Source organism: Salvelinus fontinalis, chromosome 9 (assembly GCF_029448725.1).
Source record: "Salvelinus fontinalis isolate EN_2023a chromosome 9, ASM2944872v1, whole genome shotgun sequence".
Lineage (NCBI taxonomy): Eukaryota > Metazoa > Chordata > Actinopteri > Salmoniformes > Salmonidae > Salvelinus > Salvelinus fontinalis.
In genome coordinates this window covers 17,236,995-17,260,309 of record NC_074673.1, presented here as the reverse complement: position 1 = coordinate 17,260,309, position 23,315 = coordinate 17,236,995, and the positions used below count along the sequence as shown (strand labels likewise).

The 23,315-nt window shown below is 43.6% G+C and overlaps 1 long non-coding RNA gene and 1 pseudogene across 1 annotated transcript; one reads left to right on the top strand and one right to left on the bottom strand.

Annotated features, from left to right (window-relative positions):
* Window positions 1–8,788: 8,788 nt before the first annotated feature.
* LOC129862179 (uncharacterized) lies at window positions 8,789–13,680 on the bottom strand. Its single transcript, XR_008760728.1, has 2 exons — window positions 13,474–13,680; window positions 8,789–11,331 (listed from the first exon to the last, which is right to left on the bottom strand). It is a non-coding gene; the product is annotated as an uncharacterized LOC129862179 (long non-coding RNA).
* Window positions 13,681–14,089: 409 nt separating this feature from the next.
* On the top strand, window positions 14,090–17,915 carry LOC129862958 (L-lactate dehydrogenase A chain-like; annotated as a pseudogene).
* The last annotated feature ends 5,400 nt before the right edge of the window (window positions 17,916–23,315 follow it).

The window sequence follows — 23,315 nt, the reverse complement described above, 5'->3', positions numbered from 1 at the left end:
ACTGTAAAACCGGTTCAATCCCTGTGGTTTGATGAGAAATTGAAAAATTGTATGGTTGAAAGGGATTTTTATTTAACTAGGCAAGTCAGTTAAGAACAAAATCTTATTTACAATGACAGCCTACCGGGGAACAGTGGGTTAACTGCCTTGTTCAGGGGCAGAACTACATATTTTTACCTTGTCAGCTCGGGGATTCAATCCAGCAACCTTTCGGTTACTGGCCCAATGCTCGAACCACTAGGCTACCTGCCGCCCCAGAACAAATTCTTATTTACAATGACGCCCTACCCCGGCCAAACCCGGATGACACTGGGCCAATTGTACGCCGCCCTATGCGACTCCCAATCACGGCCGGATGTGATGCAGCCTGGATGAGGCAAAGTAAATGGCAAATAGTCTGGCAACACAGCTGATTGGCAAACATACCGCAAATGGAGAAACCATGTGACTAATCAAAACTAAAATAAACTGTACTGTGAAACAAATACAAATAATATAAAGGATAATAGTAAAACGCTTTGGAGCACTTTAAATGAAATGTTGGGCTAAAAGCTTCATCATTACTTGAATCAGATGGTCATTCATCACAAAACCCACTGATATTGCCAACTACTTCAATTACTTTTTAATTAGCAAGATTGGCATGACATGGCAACAACAAATGCTGAACCTACACATCCATGCATAACTGACCAAATATGAAAGATAAGCATTGTAATTTTTTTTCTGTAAAGTGAGTGTGTAAGAGGTGAAAAAATAATTACTGTCTATCAACAATGACAAGTCACCTGGGTCTGACAACTTGGATGGAAAATCACTGAGGATGAAAGCGGATTATATTGCCACTCCTATTTGCCATATCTTCATTCTAAGGCTGTCCCGACCCCAAAAAATCTTGGTTGACCAAAAGCCGTCTTGTGCACTTTATCTAAATATTCTGTACTTTCGACTAATCGATTGATCGACATTTGAAAATGTGTATTTTCACATATATAGCCACACCCTATGTGTTTTAATGAAATCAACTTCATGCATTGAGCTTGTCTGATGCTTTAAGCCTCTGTTTGATGAAATAAGACACAAATGACTCAAGAGGGAGCCAGAGATCAAGATAACCAAAAGAAAAAAACTTAACCTGACCCAACCATGCTCCTCCCGCTACTGCTGGCTTTTGCAGATTCTGCCGTTACTCTCCTGAAATTGCTGGTAATAGGACCACACGTGGAGTCGCAAACCTTTCTTACGTTGAATGCCACTTTATCTGACTATTTCTACCAATCTGCACGGCAGTTTCATATCAACAGTTTCATTTAATTTATAATAATGTCTTTGAATCTCAAAATCACGTTGGCTACGCTGTCACACCCTTATCTGTTTCACCTGTCCTTGTGCTTGTCTCCACCCCCTCCAGGTGTCGCTTATTTTCCCCAGTGTATTTATCCCTGTGTTTCCTGTCTCTCTGTGCCAGTTCGTCTTGTCTTGTCAAGTCAACCATTGTTTTTATCCCATGCTCCTGTTTTTTTCTATTCTCTGTTTTGCTAGTCCTCCCGGTTTTGACCCTTGCTTGCCCTAACTCTGAACCCGCCTGCCCTGACCTTGAACCTGTCTGCCACTCTGTACCTCCTGGACTCTGACCTTGTTATGATCTTTTGCCTGTCCATGACCATTCTCTTGCCTGCCCCTTGGATACTAATAAATATCAGAGACACTAACCATCTGCCTCCCGTGTCTGCATCTGGGTCTCACCCTGTGCTCGTACATACGCATGGCCTGTCTGCAACAAACTTGAAACATTGTATAAACTATTAACTTGGGTCCAGCCCGAAGCTCATGCTAGCAAACTTACAGTATTGTATAAAATATTCAGGGACCTCAGAGTTTCCCGTGCCAGTTAGCTTGGGACAGACACAGCTGTAGGCTATTTGCGAAAGGGATAAGAAGTAATTAGGTAGTCCAATTTTATGATGTTTCCAATGGATCAGAGCAAACAAAATAAAATGACTAAATTGACAAAACTCATAAATTAAATTAACCAAATAAACCAAAACATATTTCTCACAGGTGTAGCATACAGTAGGTTGTGCACTCTGCAAACAATGTGTCCACTCTGACAATGAGAACGGTAAAATAATGCAATAATAATATATTGAATTATAGAAATTATAATTATAGGAATTAACGATAAATGTACTACTGGTGATACATGTCATGGGGAATTGATAGACTAACAATCAAATAGAAACAATTCACACAATTCACACAATAAATGTATGACATTTAAGTCATTTAGCAATGAATGTGCACAAATTGCTTGACAAAAAGAATCTTGGTCAACCAACAGCCTATTGACCAAACAATCGACCAGTCGACTAATTGGGGTCAGCCCTAATTCCTTCTAAGCCTACAGGAAAGTGTGTGCACTCAGGCCTGGAGGGAAGCAAAAGTCATTTCGCTACCCAAGAATAGCAAAGCACCTTTTACTGGCTCAAACAGCCGACCAATCAGCCTGTTACCAACCCTTAGTAAACTTTAGGAAAAAATTGGGTATGACCAGATACAATACTATTTCACAGTAAACAAATTAACAACAGACTTTCAGCACGCTTATAGGGAAGGGTACTCAACATATACGGCACACAAATGACTGATTATTGGCCAAAATAAATTGATAATAAGAATATTGTAGGAGCTGTTTTGTTAGACTTCATTCATAATCATAATATGCTGATGGAAAAAACCTGTGTTATGGCATTACATATATTGTGGATCGAAAGTTGCCTGTCTAAAAGAAAACAAAGGGTGTTCTTTAATGCAACCCCCTCCAACATAATCCAGGTAGCGTCAGGCATTCCCCAGGGCAGCTGTCTAGGCCCTTTACTTTTTTCAATCTTTACTAATGACCTGCCACTGGCACTGAGTAAAGCCTGCGTGTCTTTGTATGCTGATCACTCAATATGATACACATCAGCTATTACGGCAAGTGAAATCACTGCAACACAAGAGCTGCAGTCAGTTTTAGAAATGATGGCAAGAAATAAACATACAAAAATGAAGAGCATTGTATTTGGGACAAATCATTCACTAAACCCTAAACCTTAACTAAATCTTGTAATGAATAATGTCGAAACTGATCAAGTTGGGGAGACTTAACAGCTTGGTGTAACCCTGGATTGTAAACTGTCATGGTCAAAACATATTGGTGCAATGGTAACTAAGATGGGGAGAGGTCTGTCTGTAATAAAGCGCTGCTATGCTTTCCTGACAAGTCCTACAGGCCCTAGTTTTGTCGCACCTGGACTACTGCCCATTCATATGATCAAGTGCCACAAAGAGTAACATAGGCAAATCACAGTTGGCACAGAACAGAGCTGCACGGCTGGCCCTTAAATGTATGCAGAGAGATAAAATCAATAACAGGCATGTCAATCTCTCCTGGCTCAAAGTAGAGGAGTGATTGACTGCATCACTACTTGTCTTTGTGAGAGGTATTGACATGTTGAAAGCACCAAGCTGTCTGTTTAAACTACTAGCACACAGCTCGGACACCATGCATACCCCACAAGACATGCCACCAGAGGTCTCTTCACAGTCCCCAAGTCCAGAACAGACTATGGGTGGAGCACAGTACTACATAGAGCCATGACTACATGGAACATAAAGTAATTCATGCAAGCAGTAGAATCAGAAAAAAATTATAAAACTATACCTTATGGAACAGTGTGGACTGTGAAGTGGGTTGAGTCACTGACGTGATCTTCCTGTCCAGGTTGACACCCCCCCTTGGATTCGTGCCTTGGGGGAGATCTTCGTGGGCTATACTCGGCCTTGTCTCAGGATAGTAAGTAGGTGGTTGAAAATATCCCTCTAGTGGTGTGGGAGCTGTGCTTTGGCAAAGTGGGTGGGGTTATATCCTGCCTGTTTGGCCCTGTCCGGGGGTATCGTCGGACGGGGCCACAGTGTCTCCTGACCCCTCCTGTCTCAGCCTCCAGTATTTATGCTGCAATAGTTAGTGTGTCGGGGGGCTAGGATCAGTTTGTTATATCTGGAGTATTTTTCCTGTCTTATCTGGTGTCCTGTCTGAATTAGGACCATGCCTCAGGACTACCTGGCCTGATGACTTCTTGCTGTCCCCAGTCCCCCTGGTCGTGCTGCTGCTCCAGTTTCAACTGTTCTGCCTGAGGCTATGGAACCCTGTCCTGTTCACCGGACGTGCTACCTTGTCCCAGACCTGCTGTTTTCAACTCTCTAGAGACAGCAGGAGCAGTAGAGATACTCTGAATGATCGGCTATGAAAAGCCAACTGACATTTACTCCTGAGGTGCTGACCTGTTGCACCCTCTACAACCCTTTTGGTTATTATTATTTAACCCTGCTGGTCATCTATGAACATTTGAACATCTTGGCCATGTTCTGTTATAATCTCCACCCGGCACAGCCAGAAGAGGACTGCCCCCCCCCTCATAGCCTGGTTCCTCTCTAGGTTTCTTCCTAGGTTCTGGCCTTTCTAGGGAGTTTTTCCTAGCCACCGTGCTTCTACACCTGCATTGCTTGCTGTTTGGGGTTTTAGGCTGGGTTTCTGTACAGCACTTTGTGACATCAGCTGATGTAAGAAGGGTTTTATAAATACATTTTATTGATTGATTGATTGATTCATTTTAGAGACACACACACGCATATAGGTCCATATCATTGTTTTTCTTTTTGGACATAGGAGGCCCGCAAAACACTTTGGTGGACCGTACAATATATTTCGATGCAGAAAAAACCCTGGCAAGACCTCAGTTTCACACACACATTATCTGCGCATGTGCAGGGGACCAAAACAGTGGAGAAGTTGAGCGTCACGCTTCAACGCTCTTAGTTGTTGAGGAAATGTATTCACTATGCCGTTTACTTTCTACATCTACGTCATATATCTGAGTCTACCTTTATGGTTGAAACATTATCATACACACGCACACACACTTTCGCATTCTGCTCTTTAGCATTCACCACTACATGTCGCATTTTTGTTCTTCAGAATCCAAAGTAAGCCATAGCAGAACTAGGACATGTACTGTACTGGTGGGGTGTAAGGATTACTCCTGCCCTCCCTCAGGTTTCACAGCTCTTCACCACCACCTGTTCTATAGCCCATGTCCACAGAGAGATGGAGAGAACAAGAGAGGAGAGCAGGAGAGGGACAGATGGTGCTGGGGCCTAGAGGAGGACCGAATTGAAACAAGTGCCCTCCATTCTCCCACCTATCCTCCTCTCCAACCCACAGACAGTACCAGTGGGTCCCTCCTTTCAGTGGCTTGTTAATGATGTGGCCCTGCTAAGGCATTACTGGGAGTTCCTATTATGAGAAGAGCATGATTTAAGCTCTGTCCAAAATGTTTGAGTGTGTGTGTGTGTTTGTATGTGTGTGTGTTACCCCTGCAACATGGTAGGTAAAGGTGAAATTGACAGCATCAATGAGAACACGTCTAATCACATTTACAACCACAGGAAACAAGAGAATCTGAGTGATCCACAGTTCATAGGCAATCATCAGGATGGCTTACAGTCTTTATACACACAATTTCATAGTCATACCATTGACCATCTTACAGGCTTTTATATCTGTAATCTATTTTTTTTTAAATTCCTTGGGGCAGAATAGCTACCAAGTGGCACAGCGGTCTAAGTCTCTGCATCTCAGTGCTAGAGGTGTCGCTACAGACAACCTGGTTTGAATCCAGGCTGTATCATAACCGGCTGTGATCGGGAGTCCCATATGGTGGCGCACAATTGGCCCAGCGTCGTCCGTGTTCTGATGGGGTAGGCCGTTATTGTAACTAATCATTTGTTCTTAACTGACTTGCCTGGTTAAATAAAATGTTTATACAGCAGACAGAAGATGTATGCACACTCTCTCATTTCTGCAGGAGAGCAATTTTCTCCCTTAAATAGTAGATCAAATTGTTATCCATTAAAGCATAGGTGTCAAACTCATTCCACGGGGGGCCGAGTGTCTGCGGGTTTTCGCTCCTCCCTTGTACTTGATTGATGAATTAACATCACTAATTAGTTAGGAACTCCCCACACCTGGTTGTCTAGGACTTTATTGAAAGGAAAAACCAAAAACCTGCAGACACTAGGCCCTCCGTGGAATGAGTTTGACACCCCTGCATTAAAGAGTGGAGAATGATATTCCCACTCAAAATGCAACGGAATAACTCTCCCCAAATATTTCTTTTTTAGTCACATGTGCCGAATACAACAGATCTTACAGTGAAATGCTTACTTACGAGCCCCTAACCAACAATGCAGTTAAAAAAAATATGGATAAGAATAAGAGATAAAAGTAACAAGTAATTAAAGAGCAGCAGTAAAATAACAATAGTGAAACTATATAGAGGTGGGGGTACTGATACAGGGTCAATGTGCGGGGGTAGAATGTACATGTAGGTAGAGTTATTAAAGTGACTATGCATAGATGACAACAGAAAGTAGCAGTGGTGTAAAGAAGGGGAGAGGGGAGGGGGGCAATGCAAATAGTCTGGGTAGCCATTTGACTAGATGTTCAGGAGACTTATGGCTTGGGGGTAGAAGGTGTTTAGAAGCGTCTTGGACCTAGACTTGGCACTCTGGTACCGCTTGCAGTGCAGTAGCAGAGAGAACAGTCTATGACTAGGGTGGCTGGAGTCTTTGAATTTTTAGGGCCTTCCTCTGACACCGCCTGGTATGGAAGTCCTGGATGGCAGGAAGCTTGGCCCCAGTGATGTACTGGGCCATACCTAATACCCTCTGTAGGGCCTTGTGGTCGGAGGCTGAGCAGTTGCCATACCAGGCAGTGATGGTACCAGTCAGGATGCTCTCGATGGTGCAGCTGTGGAACTTTTTGAGGATCTGAGGACCCATGCCAAATCTTTTCAGTCTCCTAAGGGGGAAAAGGTTTTGTCGTGCCCTCTTCACAACTGTCTTGGTGTGTTTGGACCATGTTAGTTTGTTGGTGATGTGGACACCAAGGAACTTGAAGCTCTCAACCTGCTCCACTGCAGCCCCGTCGATGAGAATGGGGGTGTGCTCGGTCCTCTTTTTCCTGTAGTCCACAATAATCTCCTTTGTCTTGATCACATTGTGGGAGAGGTTGTTGTCCTGGCACCACACGGCCAGGTCTGACCTCCTCCCTGTAAGTTGTCTCGTCGTTGTCGGTGATCAGGCACTGTTGTGTCATTGGCAAATTTAATGATGGTGTTGGAGCCGTGCCTTGCCGTGCAGTCATGCGTGAACGAGGAGTACAGGAGGGGACTGAGCATGCACCCCTGAGGGGCCCCTGTGTTGAGGATCAGATTGGCGAATGTGTTGTTTCCTACCCTTACCACCCGTCAGAAAGTCCAGGATCCAGTTGCAGTGGGAGGTGTTTAGTCCCAGGGTCCTTAGCTTATTGATGAGCTTTGAGGGCACTATGGTGTTGAATGCTGAGCTGTAGTCAAAGAATGGCATTCTCACATAGGTGTTCCTTTTGTCCAGGTAGGAAAGGGCAGTGTGGAGTGCAATAGAGATTGCATCATCTGTGGATCTGTTGGTGCGGTATGCAAATTGGAGTGGGTCTAGGGTTTCTTGGATGATGGTGTTGATGTGAGCCATGACCAGCCTTTCAAAGCACTTCATGGCTACAGACGGGAGTGCTATGGTTCAGTAGTAATTTAGGCCGGTTACCTTAGTGTTCTTGGGCACAGGTACTATGGTGGTCTGCTTAAAACATGTTTGTTTTACAGACTCGGACAGAGAGAGGTTGAAAATGTCAGTGAAGACACTTGCCAGTTGGTCAGCGCATGCTCGCAGTACACATCCGTCTGGCCCTGCGGCCTTGTGAATGTTGACCTCTTTAAAGGTCTTACTCACACCGGCTGTGGAGAGCATGATCACACAGTCTTCCGGAACAGCTGGTGCTCTCATGCATGTTTCATATAGCCTATCACTGAGGTTGATGGACAATGTTGGATGTATGTGTGTATATTGAGAAAAAAAACAAGCCTGCCAATGATGACTTGCATATACCCTATATACCACACCTCATATCACAGGTGTACAAACAACCATCACATCTCTATTTCCCTTTTGCTAAATACATAAATCAATGCCACCCCTTTCAATGGGAGACTAAAACTGTGGTGACAGGGTAACCCAAAACCACTAGATAAGAGACTAACCACTGAAAAATATGACTAGGGACTGAAATATGGTGCACAGATAGATTACGGATTAATATGAATGAATAGGTTAAACTAATCGGAATAACCTTCTTGAATAGTACTCCTCATCCTCAATCACATCATCGAACAGCTCACAGCACTCTTAACCTCATACTTTAGGCTGAACTTTTTCAAACGATCATGAAGTCAAAGTCAAAGCTAAACTCTGGATGTGTGTAGAATCTAACATCTTATGACAGGATCCCTTGATGGCTCTCCATAACTATGGACAATACACCATTCTTTCCTGGCCCTTCAAATTCATTAGGGTCAATGTCAGTGGCTACGGCTAATGCGCTTGACAGGAACCTAGTTCAGACAGAAGTCCTCTCCCACTCCATTCAGCCATAGTGAGGAGTAGGCAGAGGAGGGAGAGCTCTCTCCAACACTACGTAGGATCAGCACGAGACTTCACATCAACTCCATCACACCATCTTAAAAACTTTTACTGCAGTGTGCTAAATCAGGGTCACATAGAGCGCTTCTTGGTAGTCATAAATAAATCTACTTTGAAACAAAAGTATACACCTCACACACATGGAAGAAGACACCTGTACCATGTCAGATAAATGTACCATGTCAGTAGAAATGTATTTTATTTTGAGTTTGACCCCAATATTACACTTTATATACATCACAGAAGACTGAAATATAACAAAATCTTTGACATAGAAATAACGGATTTTCAGCGTAATAAAAAAAAAACGATTTTAACGATTTTAATACCATTCCACCGATAAGGCCACTAGGTCATTTGACTGCATGAGAGGGCTACCCTTCCTTTCCAAAGCTTGCCGAATGAAACAAAATAATCATGAATAGACATGTACCAAGGTTAGAACACACAAAGACAAACAAATGCTAAATGGGAGACTTTATGACAACTTTCAACCACTCAATAACATTGCTATGAAATGTTTGCTTTGTTGGAAAAGTGCCAATAAGACAGCGTTTACACAGGCAGACACATTCTGATCTTTTGCCCAGTTATTAGTAAAAGAGCTGATCTGATTTGTCAAAAGGACAATTAGTGGAAAAATATCTCAGAATGGGATGCCTGTGGAAACACAGTTGGAGCATAGGTGGGCTGTGAAAACAATTGCCTAATTTGACTAAATTAACAAAATCACAAATAATCTAGTTAGAACAACAATCGAGCTTCAGTAGGGGAAGCAGGTAGCCTGGTGGGTAGGAGCGTTAAGCAAGGCAGTTAACCCACTGTTCCCTTGACGTAGATGACGTGGATGTCGATTAAGGCAGCCCCCCGCACCTCTCTGATTCAGAGGGGTTGGGTTAAATGCGGAAGACAAATTTCAGTTGAAGACATCCGGTTGTACAACTGACTAGGTATCCCCCTTTACAGTAGTACTCACTGTAACATTGTAGGTAGTCAATGTCATACCAGATGGATTACTAATAAGGTAATCAACATGGTGCATTGTAGTAATTATTGGTCTAAAAGATGTTAGAGCAGGTTAGGAGGACATTCATTAATGATACTACCATCACAATCAGAGATTATTCAAATCACTGCTCCCCAACCTATCAATAAATTCAGTAAGGGGAAAAACCAAAGCATCAAGTCACAGAAAACTACTCTTTTGGCTATTGAAGGATAATGATGAGTTTACAAGCAGCCTTCTTTTACCTGTACCTCTCAAGAACCCAGGAACACTGAATCCTAGAAATCACAGGTCTGAACAAATAGAACATTTAATCATCCTAAGATTAAATAGACATCTGATGACAAACGAGGGTGGGCTAAATGAGGGCCAACAATGAGGCAAGAGTACAAGGCAATCAGGCTGCCATAAGGCGTGAGAGAGGGGGCTGACATGATAAGACCCAACACTGAGCTTTACATTGTTCAAAGGGAGACTTTCACTTGAGGAGTCATTGAAAGCGATCGCACGTACTTATCAAGGCAAATGACCTAATCTCTACGACAGCCCCACAGTTCAATGTAGAAGCTTCACCAAAGCCAAAGCATGACCATTATATGCTGCCCCAGCTGCCAGCCATCGGGGGTGGGGGGACAACCTAGCTACCGTAGAGAACCCTCTTATAACATCCTGGTATGAAGCCTGAACAGATGGGGGACGGGATCCCCATTAACTCTCTCATAATAGATACATAATCTACCTAACTCTGCATGCATACTGAATCTAGCCAAGAATAAACATACTTTTGTTACTGTCATTTTCACCACCGGCATTATGCATCATTTATATTCGTACATACCATTTTTAAAGTTGTCCAACAGATTACAATAAAACTTACTTTTACCATTATGCAGTACATTTTGTTCTGTTCAGTTTCAAAGTTCAAAGCATTCAGAAACTGCTGTGACTTGTACACGGAATTAAACTGCAGCCACTGATTTGATCAACCACACCAGCAGGATAACACTCATATAACAGTAATGTAAAAACATTTTGGGGTGAATCAAACAGATGTTCCCCTCAAGCTCCTGTTTGTGACATTATTACCACTGTGAAGCAGTGGTCATAATTGTAAAGAGGTCATTAGCGGACAGACAGAGAGACAGACAGCGATGGGCTCCATTTACCTTTTTCTGCTCATCCAGTGCATGTGTCACAGGTTTCCTCCTCTGGTGATGGTGCTGATGCTGGCTCCCCTCAGATCCCAGTTCCATAGCAGGCTGAATGGCAGATACCCTCTCTCTTCCCTGCTCAGTCCCAACTCCACAATATCCACAACCCAATAATCCCTGAGGGGAAGGGAAATCCCAGATACTTCACATGTGACATCCTACTTCCTTCCCAGGTTGTCAATACGGATACATCACTTCTCCAAAGGAACGATCACATCCGATATCTCCCAAAGGATTCTGGGGCTCTGGCGGAGGTAAGGTCAACAATAGTTCTGCTTCTTCAATCTCAACTCAGAGGGAATGGGCCACAGGACTGACCGGAGAGACTGGGTCCCAGGGGCTGCTGGTCTCTGAATCATGGTGGTTAGTTAGGGATGCAGCCTGCAGCAACGATGCACTGCCTTCATTGGAAGTAATATGATTTATCACAGTGATAATGAAATCTGATACGCATGGTTCAGTCCAAGGGGGTCCAAGAGTCCCATCACGCTTGATCTGAGCGAAGAGCTTGAGTTACCCACCATGTACCCAGATACCCACTATATCAAGTTAGGACACACTTACTCAAAGGTTTTTCTTTATTTTCACTATTTTCTACATTGTAGAATAATAGTGAAGACATAAAAACTATGAAATAACACATATAGAACAATGTAGTAACCAAAAAAGTGACCTTGAATGCTTTTCCAACAGTATTGAAGGAGTTCCCAAATATGCTGAGCACTTGTTGGCTGCTTTTCCTTCACTCTGCAGTCCAACTCATCCCAAACCATCTCAATTGGGTTGAGGTTGGGTGATTGTGGGGGCCAGGTCATCTGATGCAGCACTCAATCACTCTCCTTCTTGGCCCTTACACAGCCTGGAGGTGTGTTGGGTCATTGTCCTGTTGTAAAACAAATGATAGTCCCACTAACAGCAAACCAGATGGGATGGTGTATCACTGCATAATGCTGTGGTAGCCATGCTGGTTAAGTGTGCCTTGAATTTGAAATAAATCACCAACAGTGTCACCAGCAAAGCACCCCCAAACCATCACACCTCCTCCATGCTTCACGGTGGGAACTATACATATGGAGATCATCCGTTCACCTACTCTGCGTGTAATGGAGTGCGTAACTAACTGGCTGCAGGGAAGTCAGGCGCAGGAGAGCAGAAATGGGTAGCAAACGGAGCCCTTTAATTGAGGCGAACAAAACACGGCACTCAGAAAACTAAACACAATACCCCGGCGCAAATCAGCCTGGAGTACACATACATTTACATATAACAATTCCACACACAGACATGGGGGGAAACAGAGGGTTATATGCAAGATGAGTAATGAGGGAATGCAAACCAGGTGTGTTGGAAAACAAGACAAAACAAATGGAAAATTAAAGGTGGAACGGCGATGGCTAGAAGACAGGTGACATCGACCGCCGAACGCCGTCCGAACAAGGAGAGGGACCGACCTCGGCGGTAGTCGTGACACTGCGTCTCTCAAAGAAACGGCGGTTGGAACCAAAAATCTCAAATTTTGATTCATTAGACCAAAGCTCAGATTTGCTCATGTTTCTTGGTCCAAGCAAGTCTCGTCTTCTCATTGGTGTCCTTTAGTAGTGGTTTCTTTGCAGCAATTCGAAGGACTGATTCTTGCAGTCTCCTCTGAACAGTTGAGGTTGAGATGTGTCTGTTCCTTGAACTCTGTGAAGGAATTATTTGGGCAATTTCTCAGCCTGGTCTCTCGAGTGAACTTATCCTCTGCAGCAGAGGTAACTCTGGGTCTTCCTTTACCGTGGCAGTCGTCATGAGAGCCAGTTTCATCATAGCGCTTGATGGTTTTGGCGACTACACTTGAATAAACTTTCAAAGTTATTGAAATTTTCCTGATTAACTGACCTTCATGTCGTTTAGTAATGATGGACTGTAATTTCTCTTTGCTTATTTGAGCTGTTCTTGCCATAATATGGACTTGGTCTTTTACCAAATAGGGCTATCTTCTGTATACCACCCCTACCTTGTCACAACACAACTGATTGGCTCAAATGCATTAAAAAGGAAAGAAATTCCACAAATTATCTTTTAACAAGGCACGCCTGTTAATTGAAATACATTCCAGGTGACTACCTCATGAAACTGGTTGAGAGAATGCCAAGAGTGTGCAAAGCTTCATCAAGGCAAAGTGTGGCTACTTTGAAGAATCTCAAATATAAAATATATTTTGATTTGTTTAACACTTTTTTGGTTACTGCATGATTCCATATGTGTTACTTAATAGTTTAGACATACATTTCTACAATGTAGAAAATAGTAAACATGAAGAAAAACTATAATATATATACAAGGTTGCATTAAATTGATACATCATCGTCGTCATCATTCTCATTATGATCGTTTGGGAACATCGATGATTTTTAAAACTCCACTTCAAAACTATCACTGTCACATAACTAAAGAAACCCAAATAGGCTACATACTACAGTAGTTATAAACGTATTTCAAGTTTAACCATTAGACTTAGCCAACAATATAAATATAGAATGTGACTGACTGAAACCGCGATGTAAAAAATAAAAAATAAAAAATTCTACGGATGCATCAAAATTAGCTTAGTCCATCCAACATGATATGAAAAATCGTGAAATATAAAATACTCACCCAAATAAAAGATATATTTTTTGCAGAATATCCATGCACATATAGGCTACAAATTGGTTACTCCGTGTGCACACCGTACACCAGCACAGACCACACTTTCCATTCCCATCCCCACAGAGAGCGCTTCTTTTCAATAGTTTTTTTGGACACTGCTTTCTTGTCCCAGTGTTAAAGCTCGTTCCCATTGAAACTTTTAGGAATGAATTTTCTGCCATCTAGTGGGAAAAAATGGAACATCGGTTATTAGTCATTCCACCCATGATCGCAAGAGCATCGAACTTCACGAGGCTACAATAACATGAAAAGGCTCCACTTTTCGGATTTATACATCGTTGAACTTTTCATCTATTAAAATTAGAGGTAGGTTATAATATCATCCAATAAACTGGTGACAGTCAGTCAGTCCATTTAGTGATATACAGTATAGTTGCATTGTATTCACCTGGTTATTGCAGCCAAACGCTGTATAGAAAAAGCATTACATGTTGTGTTGTCCCTATTCTATCCACTATATCAAAAGCAGATGCCATGTTTACTGTCAGAGAGAAACAACATCAGTCCTAGACCAGGAGGTGGAAACACCAAAGTGACCATCTTGGGTGTGGGTAATGTCAGTATGGCATTTCCCCTCAGTATCTTACAGTAGGTGAGTCCCACTGTGCATATCACAGAGCGAACACCAAAGACTTTAGATTTTTATTCTGAGCTTGTATACAGTGCCACACCATTCCAACAAATACATTTAATTGGAGTTAACAATTCCTATGAATACTGATGATAAACAGTCTAGTATAGCTTCTCACTTACCCCGTCACTTGCTGTGAAGGGTGTGGCTGATGAAGTCCCGGTGGTGGATGCTATAGAGGACTGCATGGACATGCAGCAAGCCAGCATCTTCCTAAAGACCTCCAAGATCACAGCCGCCAGAGGTCAGCTATAGCCTGGCTCAGTGCCCGTGTGTGCCCGTGTGTGTGTGTGTGTGTGTGTGTGTGTGTGTGTGTGTGTGTGTGTGTGTGTGTGTGTGTGTGTGTGTGTGTGTGTGTGTGTGTGTGTGTGTGTGTGTGTGTGTGTGTGTGTGTGTGTGTGTGTGTGTGTGTGTGTGTGTGTTTGCATGTACGTGTGCTGACTCCTTTAAAATAATACAGTGCTATAGCAGAACGATGACTGCTTTTGTATTTCAAACTCTTGTGGGAAAATGTGTCCAGTGACAAACTATGAAATCCCTAGATGTCAAATTGTGGAGTTTGGGATATTTTCCCACTTTGTTGTAACATATTGTAATATATCATGCTCGGTTCCCCTTAGACTACTCAGACACAGCCAACTCCAAGCTGTGCGTCATCACTGCAGGCGCGCGTCAGAGGAAGGGGGAGAGTCATCTGGATCTGGTCCAGAGGAACATTTAGGTGATGAAGCAGATCATCCCTCCACTGGCCCAGCACAGCCCTGACGCCATCCTCCTGGTCATATAAACCCCTAGTAACTCACTACACCATGTCCACTTCTTATATTCGTTTAGGGAGAAGTGAGTAGGATATTATCAGACTGATGAGAAGAGTCAAGTCAAACTTAGTTACATGACTCATTTTCCCTAAGTAAAGGTTTCTTCCTAGCGAGGATAAACCCTGTCCAATAGTAATTGAGGATGTATTTATTTGTTTCTAACCCTGGCTGGTGGCTAACCCGATGGTACTGAACTCTGTGGCACTCTGGTGGATGTGCTGACCTATGTGGCATGGAGGCTGAGTGGGTTCCCTCAGAACAGGGTCAGCGGAACCAATCTGGACTCAAGGCGGTTCCCCTACTTGACGGGAGAGAGACTACAGATCCACCCTAGCAGTGTCCACGGACACATCATAGGAGAGCACGGGGACTCCAGTGGTGAGACACTACCCTGTATTAGGTCCAAAACAGCATCACAATCAATCCATACAAAAATATGCATCACCAGAGAGCTGGAGGCTGGGCAGGATTCAGAGGGCTGGGCAGATGTTTGGCAACTCCATTACCCGCAGTATTAGACTTAAAATGAATCATCCAGCGATCATACACTGTTTACCAGGGGGCAGAGCTACCGACGTTAAGGATAATCTGAAGATGATGCTGGCTAAAGCTAAAACTGGTGAGTGTAGAGAGTATAGGGATATGTTATCCACGTCGACACCAACGATGTTAGGATGAAAGAGTCTGAGGTCACCAAGCGCAACATAGCTTCAGCGTGTAAATCAGCTAGAAAGATGTCGGCATCGAGTAATTGTCTCTGGCCCCCTCCCAGTTAGGGGGAGTGATGAGCTCTACAGCAGTCACACAACTCAATCGCTGGTTGAAAACTGTTTTCTGCCCCTCCTAAAAGATAAAATTTGTAGATAATTGGCTCTCTTTCTGGGACTCGCCCACAAACAGGACCAAGCATGGCCTGTTGAGGAGTGACAGACTCCATCCTAGCTGGAGGGGGGCTCTCATCTTATCTACGAACATAGACAGGGCTCTAACTCCCCTAGCTCCACAATGAGATAGGGTTCAGGCCAGGCAGCAGGCTGTTAGCCAGCCTGCCAGCTTAGTGGAGTCTGCCACTAGCACACTCAGTGTAGTCAGCTCAGCTATCCCCATTGAGACCGTGTCTGTGCCACGACCTAGGTTGGGCAAAACTAAACATGACGGTGTTCGCCTTAGCAATCTCACTGGAATAAAGACCTCATCCATTCCTGCCATTATTGAAAGAGATTGTGACACCTCACATCTCAAAATAGGGTACTACTTAATGTTAGATCCCTCACTTTCAAGGCAGTTATAGTCAATGAACTAATCACTGATCATAATCTTGATGTGATTGGCCTGACTGAAACATGGCTTAAGCCTGATGAATTTACTGTGTTAAATGAGGCCTCGCCTCCTGGTTACACTAGTACACTGTGCATCCCGCAAGGGCGGAGGTGTTGCTAACATTTATGATAGCAAATTTCAATTTACAAAATTTTCAATTTTCGTCTTTTGAGCTTCTAGTCATGAAATCTATGCAGCCTACTCAATCACTTTTTATAGCTACTGTTTACAGGCCTCCTGGGCCATATACAGCGTTCCTCACTGAGTTCCCTGAATTCCTATCGGACCTTGTAGTCAATTTTTGGTGACTTTAATATTCACATGGAAAAGTCCACAGACCCACTCCAAAAGGCTTTCGGAGCCATCATCGACACAGTGGGTTTTGTCCAACATGTCTCCGGACCTACTCACTGACACAGTCATACTCTGGACCTAGTTTTGTGCCGTGGAATAAATGTTGTGGATCTTAATGTTTTTCCTCATAATCCTGAACTATCGGACCACCATTTATTACATTTGCAATCGCAACAAATAATCTGCTCAGACCCCAACCAAGGATGATCAAAAGTCATGCTATACATTCTCGGACAACCCAAAGATTCCTAGCTGCTCTTCCGACTCCCTCCGCCTACCGAAGGACGTCAGAGTACAAAAATCAGTTAACCACCTAACTGAGGAACTCAATTTTTTTATTTAATTTTTTATTTTACCCCCTTTTCTCCCCAATTTTTGTGGTATCCAATCGCTAGTAATTACTATCTTGTCTCATCGCTACAACTCCCGTACGGGCTCGGGAGAGACGAAGGTCGAAAGCCATGCGTCCTCCGAAGCACAACCCAACCAAGCCGCACTGCTTCTTTACACAGCGCACCTCCAACCCGGAAACCAGCCGCACCAATGTGTTGGAGGAAACACCGTGCACCTGGCCCCCTTGGTTAGCGTGCACTGCGCCCGGCCCGCCACAGGAGTCGCTGGAGCGCGATGAGACAAGGATATCCCTACCAGCCAAACCCTCCCTAACCCGGACGACGCTAGGCCAATTGTGCGTCGCCCCACGGACCTCCCGGTCGCGGCCCGCTGCGACAGAGCCTGGGCGCGAACCCAGAGACTCTGGTGGCACAGCTAGCGCTGCGATGCAGTACCCTAGACCACTGCGCCACCCGGGAGGCCGGGGAACTCAATTTAACCTTGCTCAATACCCTAGTCGTACCCCTAAAAACAAAAAACATTTATCATAAGAAACTAGCTCCCTGGTATACAGAAAATACCCGAGTTCTAGAGCAAGCTTCCAGAAAATTGGAACGGAATTGGCGCTACACCAAACTGGAAGTCTACCGACTAGCTTGGAAAGACAGTACCGTGCAGTATCGAAGAGCCCTCACTGCTGCTTGATCATCCTATTTTTCCAAATTAATTGAGAGAAATAAGAACAATCCAAAATGTATTTTTGATACTGTCGCAAAGCTAACTAAAAAGCAGCATTCCCCAAGAGAGGATGGCTTTCACTTCAGCAGTGATACATTCATGAACTTCTTTGAGGAAAAGATCATGATCATTAGAAAGCAAATTATGGACTCCTCTTTAAATATGTGTATTCCTCCAAAGCTCAGTTGTCCTGAGTCTGCAGAACTCTAGGACCTAGGATCAAGGGAGACACTCAAGTTTTTTAGTACTATATCTCTTGACACAATGATGAAAATAATCATGGCCTCTAAACCTTCAAACTGCATACTGGAACCTATTCCAACTAAACTACTGAAACAGCTGCTACCTGTGCTTGGCCCTCCTATGTTGATCATAATAAATGTCTCTCCATCCACCGGATGTGTACCAAACTCACTAAAAGTGGCAGTAATAAAGCCTCTCTTGAAAAAGCCGAACCTTGACCCAGAAAATAAAAACTATCTGCCTATATAGAATCTCCCATTCCGCTCAAACATTTTTGAAAAAGCTGTTGCACAGCAACTCACTGCCTTCCTGAAGACAAACAATGTATACGAAATGCTTCAGTCTGGTTTTAGACCCCATCATAGCACTGAGACTGCACTTGTAAAGGTGGTAAATTACCTTTCAATGGTGTCAGACCGAGGCTCTGCATCTGTCCTCGTGCTCCTAGACCTTAGTGCTGCTTTTGATTCCATCGATCACCACATTCTTTTGGAGAGATTGGAAACCCAAATTGGTCTACACGGACAAGTTCTGGCCTGGTTTAGATCTTAACTGTCGGAAAGATATCAGTTTGTCTCTGTGGATGTTTTGTCCTCTGACAAATCAACTGTAAATTTCGGTGTTCCTCAAGGTTCCGTTTTGGGACCACTATTGTTTTCACTATATATTTTACCTCTTGGTGATGTCATTCGGAAAAATAATGTTAACTTTCACTGCTATGCGGATGACACACAGCTGTACATTTCAATGAAACATGGTGAAGCCCCAAAATTGCCCTCCCTGGAAGCCTGTGTTTCAGACATAAGGAAGTGGATGGCTGCAAATGTTCTACTTTTAAACTCAGACAAAACAGAGATGCTTATTCTAGGTCCCAAGAAACAAAGAGATCTTCTGTTGAATCTGACAATTAATCTTGATGGTTGTACGGTCGTCTCATATGAAACAGTGAAGAACCTCGGCGTTACAATGGACCCTGATCTCTCTTTTGACAAACATATCAAGACTGTTTCAAGGACAGCTTTTTTCCATCTACGTAACGTTGCAAAAATCTGAAACGTTCTGTCCAAAAATGACGCAGAAAAATGTATCCATGCTTTTGTCACTTCTAGGTTAGACTACTGCAATGTTCTACTTTCCGGCTACACGGATAAAGCACTAAATAAACTTCAGTTAGTGCTAAACACGGCTGCTAGAATCTTGACTAGAACCAAAAAATGTGATCATATTACTACAGTGCTAGCCTCTCTACACTGGCTTCCTGTTAAGGCAAGGGCTGATTTCAAGGTTTTACTGCTAACCTACAAAGCATTACATGGGCTTGCTCCTACCTATCTTTCCAATTTGGTCCTGCCGTACATACCTACACGTACGCTATGGTCACAAGACGCAGGCCTCCTTACTGTCCCTAGAATTTCTAAGCAAACAGTTGGAGGCCTGGCTTTCTCCTATAGAGCTACATTTTAATGGAATGGTCTGCCTACCCATGTGGGAGACGCAGACTCGGTCTCAACCATTAAGTCTTTATTGAAGACTCATCTCTTCAGTAGGTCCTATGATTGAGTGTAGTCTGGCCCAAGAGTGTGAAGGTGAACGGAAAGGCACTGGAGCAATGAACCACCCTTGCTGTCTCTGCCTTGCCGGTTCCCCTCTCCACTGGAATTCTCTGCCTCTAACCCTATTACAGGGGCTGAGTCACTGGCTTACTGGTGCTCTTCCATGCCGTCCCTAGGAGGGGTGCATCACTTGAGTGGGTTGAGTCACTGATGTGATCTTCCTGTCCGGGTTGGCACCCCCCTTGGGTTGTGCCGTGGCGGAGATCTTTGTGGGTTATACTCCGGCCTTGTCTCAGGATGGTAAGTTGGTGGTTGAAGATATCCCTCTAGTGATGTGGGTGCTGTGCTTGGCAAAGTGGGTGGGGTTATATCCTGCCTGTTTGGCCCTGTCCGGGGGTATCGTCAGACGGGGTAACAGTGTCTCCCGACCCCTCCTGTCTCAGCCTCCAGTATTTATGCTGCAGTAGTTCATGTGTCGGGGGGCTAGGGTCAGTCTGTTATATCTGGAGTATTTCTCCTGTCTTATCCGGTGTCCTGTGGGAATTTAAGTATGCTCTTTCTAATTCTCTCTTTCTTTCTTTCTCTCTCTCTTTCTTTCTTTCTTTCTCTCTCTCAGGGGACCTGAGCCCTAGGACCATGCCTCGGGACTACCTGGCCTGATGACTCCTTGCTGTCCCCAGTCCACCTGGCCATGCAGCTGCTCCAGTTTCAACTGTTCTGCCTGTGGCTATGGAACACTGACCTGTTCACCGGATGTGCTACCCTTCCCAGACCTGCTGTTTTCAACTCTCTAGAGACCGCAGGAGCAGTAGAGATACTCTGAATGATCGGCTATGAAAAGCCAACTGACATTTACTCCTGTGGTGCTGACCTGTTGCTCCCTCGACAATCACTGTGATTATTATTATTTGACTCTGCTGGTCATCTATGAACATTTGAGCATCTTGGCCATGTTCTATTATAATCTCCACCCGGCACAGCCAGAAGAGGACTGGCCACCCCTCATAGCCTGGTTCCTCTCTAGGTTTCTTCCTAGGTTCTGGCCTTTCTAGGGAGAGGATCAGCATTGTCCTTGTCACAAGTAAATGTGTATCACCAAATAATCTCTAGAAACATGGGCATAGATTACAGTTAGAGCAAGTCAGTATTATCTTGAGTATGTATAAACACAGTAATATGGGACTCTAAAGTAGTGTAAAATGTTTCTTCAGTGCTTATGAAGTGATTCGGCTGAAGGAGAACACCCCCTGGGTCATTGGTCTGAGTGTGTCCAGCCTAGCACAGGTCATACTGAAGAACCTCAGCACCATTCACCCTGTGTCCACCCTCGTCAAGGTGGGTAGATCTGCAAAGAGCATACAGAAAAATGTTACCGTGTTAATCTTTTTTACATGTTTTACTTCGTGTGTATTGTGATTATGTATTTTCTGTACAGTATGTGTGTTCATGTTTCCCAGGGCTTGTGTGGGATAGAGGAGGAGGAGGTGTACTCACCCAGCCCCTGAGGGAGACAGAGGTTCAGGGGCTGCAGGAGAGGGCATGGGTTCTGGGACAAACCAACAGTGAGCTGAGCCTCTGAGCCACGGAGCTCCAGGACAAAGAATGAATCAAGCTCATACATTAGTTTACACTGAGTGTAAGTGATGTTGTCATGTGTACAGTAACAATGTCTAAACACTAAACATGACATATCAAGCTCATACATGTGATTTGTATATATTTGTGTTGTATCATCAATAGTGATGTCTGTAAAGCAAAACAAATATACAGACTGTGTGTGATGAATAAAGAGAGTTATTGGAAACTGTTTTGCCCCATCTTCAATACATTAAGGAGGGTCATCCAATCATTGTTGTCCTTCTTACACGTGAAGTAGCATGATATATGTATGTCCAGAAGGGGGCAGGATCCCACTTCCTGAGCAGGATTGGGTAGGTGGCAGCAAAGTGGCTTGAAAACAGACAGGATGGGTAGGGAAGGGAAGGTTCAGTAACCCTCTCCCCCTGGTCTCTTCTACTCTTCCTGACTCAGTATTAAATCAGCAAGCTCAGGATTTCTGATGGCTGTATCTCTCCTCATATGGTCCATCTGTGTGTGTAGCAATTTTGATGTATCCTTAAAATCCCCATTTTTTTTTTCATTAGTCCACTGTTGATACAGTACCAAAATGTTTTGCATGTCAGGAGACAAGTTTTCAAGAAGCAAAATGTCACCGGCCACATCGTCATGATGATGCAAAATGATTCATAGTTGGTGAAACTGCCACGTGTTTGTGATATTACAAAAACAAAGAAGTTACTTCAAACAACAGTTTTGTCCCTGTCGGACATCATTGCACGTGCGATAAAGAGCAGAATATGTACTGAGACTTTTACAAACCACGATGCTAGATGCTCCTCCAGTTCATCAACATAACAAAAACAATCACGAAGGCGCTTGGGCAAACAGTGGCGCCTATTCCCCCTTTACGGATTTCAACTTTAATCAGGGTGACAAGTAGTGAATGGATGAATACCAGACGTGTTGTGTAGTCCAGGGGTTCTTAAAGTGGGGTCAGCAGAGGTACTGCAGGGGCTCCACCGCCAGATCTAAAGAAATAAAATAAATAAGAATCTTTATTTTTTTAATGAATATTACTAACAGATTAAATGACTTTGGGCAAGGGATATGTGGAGTAAGTTTACAGTGTGCAATACAATACAATATTATTAATCTACAATTTATGTTCTTAACCCTGGGCAACATGGGCCTGGGACGCTCAAAGGGATATTGGTATCAAAGAACTCCACCAATTATCAATTTTTCAACTAAATACTATTCCCCCAAAATTTATATTTTACTTTTACATAAATGCACTGTAATTTACGCTTTAAAACTGCAAGGTTTTCTCTCTGCCTAATGTCATAATGTTTAGAATTACAGGATATTAGATTTAAAGCCACAACAACAAAATATGAAGAAATGATTCAGGGACCCTCTCATAATCAAGACACAACTCGAGTGCGATAAAAACAGGGATTTTGACATCTGCAGCACATGGCTGGATGAACCAAGTCTCAGGTCCGGGAAAGAACATTTAAAAGGCCTGCCTCTTGGGAACTGGATAGAAAATGTTGCTGTTTTCAAGCAAATTGGGGCAGGACAAAATGTGTAGAATTGCAGGAAATTATCTTGAAAACCATAACATTTTCTCTCCAATTCCCAAGAGGCAGGCCTTTTAAATGGACTTGAGATGTCCAGCTGGTTTCAACAACAATAAAACATATCCAGAGTGATGAATGGTAAGTTACAGTATATTTGTAATAGTGAGAGGAAACACCAGAAAGACTAACTTCTGAAAGTAGCCGGTGTGTTAGCGACCACCTACTGGGTGTCTACGAACGGGGGAGAGTCAATATGACATCCATCAGGGCCAGGACCAAGGCCAGCCTGACAAATCTCTCCAATCAATAGGCTGCCAGGACAGCATAGGGCCACAGCCACCCGTATCAATAGCACCTATTCATCCATGGTGTTGTCAGTCAGGGATAATTAACAAGAGTTAATCAGTCTGGCCCAGGGAAGACCGGTGGGGGTGACATATACCTTCACCTCTATCCAAGGGAGAGCGAGAGGGAACGCATTAGCTAAGTCGCTTTGGACAAAAGTGTCTAAAATGTCATATATTATTATTATGTACTGTACTTTCCTTCGTGTGCATGACCACTTCTACAGTATACAAAGTGAGGACAATGTACAGGACACGTGTCAAACTCATTGCACGGAGAGCCGAGTGTCTGCAGGTTTTCCCCTCCTCCC